Source organism: Mus caroli, unplaced genomic scaffold, assembly GCF_978045245.1.
Source record: "Mus caroli unplaced genomic scaffold, Mus_caroli_1 scaffold_4, whole genome shotgun sequence".
Lineage (NCBI taxonomy): Eukaryota > Metazoa > Chordata > Mammalia > Rodentia > Muridae > Mus > Mus caroli.
The window spans coordinates 80267782-80272044 of NW_028227259.1; the positions used below are offsets into that span (position 1 = coordinate 80267782).

General features: G+C 45.3%; 1 pseudogene; it reads right to left on the reverse strand.

Annotated features, from left to right (window-relative positions):
- Nucleotides 1-1417: 1417 nt before the first annotated feature.
- Nucleotides 1418-1540, reverse strand: LOC115031219 (small nucleolar RNA SNORA17; annotated as a pseudogene).
- Between the last annotated feature and the right edge of the window lie 2723 nt (nucleotides 1541-4263).

Sequence of the window (4263 nt, forward strand, 5' to 3'; positions counted from 1 at the left end):
TTGGTGTGGGTAAACTCCCACCTGGGCCTGAGAGGTCTCTGAGCTGGTCAGTCTGCTGGCTCTCCCACTCTCATGTCCTCGGGACTGGCTCACCAGCAACACCCTCCCACTCCCAGCTCTACCCTGATTCCCAGTCGAGATACAGGGCCCACTCTCATGAGTGTTACAGCTGGTGAGGGACATGGCCCAGTTCTCCCACTTTTATGACCCTGGGGCCAGCCAGCTCTCCAGCTTGCCATGGATGGTGAGGTATAAGGGAGGGTAGGAGGAGGGTCTCTCTCTCTCTCTCTCTCTCTCTCTCTCTCTCTCTCTCTCTCTCTCTCTCTCTCTCATTCCACTGTCCAATAGACAAGAGGCAGGACTGGCTCTCTCACACTTATGCCCTTGAGGCTAACTCATGCACAACCACCACATCCAGGGTCAACTTTACTGTGCTGCCCAGGTGAGGGGCAGGGCCAGCTCTCCTGCTTTCATGACCTCAGGGCCAGGCTCCTGCCTGCTGCAGGTGGTGTGGAGTGAATGGGGAGGAGGGTATCTCTCTCTTGTCCATGTTGCTGCATGAGAGAAGAATACTAGGGCCAGGTCTCCCATGCTCACATATTCTGGGGCTGGGTTATCTGTAACACCTACAACATGCATCCCGCTTTCCCTAGTACTGCAGCTGGCTAGGGGTGGAGTCAGCTCTCCTGCTTTCATGTCCCTAGGGCCAGCACTCCCATGATGCCCAGGTGAAGGGTGGGGCCAATTCTGCACAGCTCTCAGATATCAACATGTCCCTGAGCAGCATCCCAGATCAGGGATGTCCATCTGGCCTTTGATGGCAATAGACTTGTGTTGCTGCAGGTCCATGGACTCAGATGTGGCCCCTGCTACTACAGGCTAGGACCACACTATGATTCCAGGTGGCATCATTGGCTACTTACCTCAGGCTCTTGTTCCTCTCTACACTCGAATCTCCAGTTCTGCCTCTCTCTTCATTGTGTCCACAACCTTCTGCTTTTCCTTCTCTTCCATTCTCTACCAGTTACTTGTTTCTGTTAGTGACGTTCAGAGTCTCTGAGTGTCTGGGGTCATCTCTGGAGTGGTCCTGGGAGTGCTATACCCTAGTCATGCATTACAGTGCTGGGCAGGAGTTATCTTGATCATGGTCTTTCCCCCCAGGCCTGCTTGGTATGCAACTTGTGGTCATCTCAGGGTAGCTCCCTGTCCAAGCCCCATGGCCCTGGTCTGGTGGTCATCATGGGCTTGCTCCTTACCTGGCCTGCCCAAGAGGCCCTATGCAAAGGTTATCTGTCTCAGGCTCAGTCCCAGGCTCGGTTTTTCTAGTCTCCCTCCTCCTGCTTGCTCCAGGTCCTAGGAGCCATTTGTGCCTGTTTGGTGCCAACTGGTAGTCATTCCAGGCTTGTTGTTTTAAGGGAATTCTAGGATACTAATTGTTCAGATATTCATAGGTCAGAACACAGAGCCTCTCTCTCCTCTCTGCCACCTCCTCATGCACATGTGACAGAGCAACCATGCCCGCAATGCTTCTAGGGACAGGGAGTAACAGATAATCATTGTTTCCTGTTCACCAAATGTTCACCAAAGCACTGAGCTGCAGTAGTGTTGTGGATGCAGGCAAGGTTTTCATGGCTGTGTGTCTCATGTGTTGTGACAGGGAAGCCGGGAGAAAGTAGACTCTTTGCATATCATTAATATTATTCCCTCCAAAGTAGAAGCTGGGAATTTTCTACTGCGAATGGGTGGACTTGAGTATTGGAAAAGTGTGATTGTTATTCTCAGGAGAACGTGGCTTCGGATGGCAACAAAAGAAGTTCTGGAGATTAGAGGACTTAGTTTTATACCCTTCCACAGGTGTGGTTAGAAACTCCCCATCACTGTTAAGGATGGTGTGTCCTCTTGCTCTGTGATTTTTAACTCAAGGTGTGTGTGACACAGAACAGATAGAGCACTGGCTCATACTGAGAAGCCACTGCAAAAGCTATGCATTACATGACACAGGCTTTAAGGGGACCCAATATCACCTACAGTGGGAAAACTGGAGGGCTACCTGCCAGGCTTCTGAAAATTCTCACTAACTCTGAGAAGCAAGATAGAAGATGGGGGAGGTTAACACCCCTCAATGAGCCCAAAAAGGTTCTATCTGAGTCCTTTCCTCCCGCCCCCTGTTCCTCTAGTTGTCCTATGAGGAGTGGCGAGGTGTCAGTCTACAAATGTCATAGAATGGGAGGATGACTGAACCAGAATTGACACATTTTCCTTTCCCACTTTAATTTTGTTGCGATCTCTCTCTTGGAAAGATTTTTCCATGAAAAGACTTTTGTGTGTGCTTTATCTGTTCGCAGTTTCATCGCAGTTTCTGCGGCTTGTCTGCATCTATTCTGAATCAACTATTACCCTTTAGAAGCTTTTCATGTCATGTTTTTAAAAAAGCTCTCTTCTCCCTTCCACAGCCATAAAAAGAATAGAAATAGCTAGTGCTATTCAGTGAGGAGTTGCTATCATTATCTCAGCAATCGGGAATCCTCTTGATACAGAAGGATTTCTTCTGAAATGATATAAAAATGAGAGTATTTAAGCAAAGAATACCATTGCCATAAGTATTTCATCCAGAAGAGAATTTGACCCTTTAATTTCCCACTCCTCATCTCCCTGAAATGCTAAGTGGGGGAAGTTTGGTGTCCATACTTTCAGAAGTAAGTCACCCTTGCTGGCAGAGTTTCGTGATCTTGCGTGGAATACAGCAAGCAGAGATTTGAGAGTCTTGAGTTCTCTCAAACTCAACAATTGCCTGACCCTAACTATCCCACCTTCCCTCTCTAAGCCTCAAGTTTCCTGTCTACAAAGTTGGGTTCAGAACTCTCATTATTTCATATTGAAAATAAGCCATTGTCTGCATTAACATAACTGAACTAAACGCGGGTAAAGGGACGTTGAATTGCTGTTTGGAAGAAAGCAGGCAAAATGAAATAAAAAGGATATAATAAGGCTTCTGGGCTACACATAAAAAAGGTGCTCTTGTCTGTCTTCTCAACAGCTACAGGAAAGGGTTGTTTTAGATGCTGGAGTGGTGCTGAGCCCGCTATCTCTGTATAGAGACATGTGTTTTAATCAAAGAGAAAGGCAAACAAAAGGAGAAACATAGAGGGATAATTTGTTGATTAAAGATTTTTTTTGAGGCAGTAGAACTGCTCAGGACTTTAAATGTGTAAATTGTACCAGGTGTATTGTAGGCTAGAAGGACAAACCAGCTGTGGAAAGAAGGGAGTGGGTGCAGAATCGCTAAGAATCCATGGATTTAGGAAGACTGTCAGAGTCATCCTGAAATGTCTGGCACTGGGCTGTATCTTTAGTGATTTGGGGAAAGTCCGTTTATGCATATTATGCTTTCGTATTTTAAAATGACAACTTGTGAGACTTCCTTTCCAGCATGAAGGAGAAGACGTGTGCTGTGTTCAGTTATTGGTAGCTCCAGATATAAGTGATGCCTTCTACGACGTACCCAGGCATGGTGCAGACCATGTTGAAGTGTCTGGTTATGGTTAGAGAAAAGAGGCTAGATACAGATTTTCTATCTTTCCAGTCCCAGGTTCTTGATTTCAAGTGAATTTCTTCACACTATTTTCAGGAAAAAAATTAAACTTGGCTTCCTTGACTAACAAATCACTCACAAGAAGCTCATCTGATGTGAGCAAAGATATTTCAAAGCTTCAAAACATACAACTCATTCCTACAATGACACTTCCTATATGCACATTTGGTGCCCTATTGCAGATTCCAGGCAACATAAACTTTGCACAGCTGACATTTTCTGACTCAACTCTTGCTATAATTGAAATTACTTTATTAAACAAGCTTGAATCATTTCAATTACTCTGTGGCCTGGAGTGCTGGTGGCGAACATGATGACTCCATGCTGATTAAATTAGAGCTCATACACCCCAGAAAGATGTGCATCCCAGAAAATGGCTTTCTCTTTCTTCAATATGAAAACTCGCTCTAATTCATATTCACCGGATAGATCCCTTTGGGTTGTATATTAATATTCATAAGATAAACCACACAGCTAAAGCAGAAGATTAAAGTCAAGTCTCTTAATAAAAAAGCAAGAGTAATGACTACAGTAAAATCTCCAAAAATGCCATTATCCCCCTGAAGAGTGAACACTACTACTGTACATGTGTTGGAGCCGAGCAAGAGAACAATAAAAAATGAATTACTGCAGCGATTTGGATTTTAGAATCCGCTAGAGAGGAATGAGCA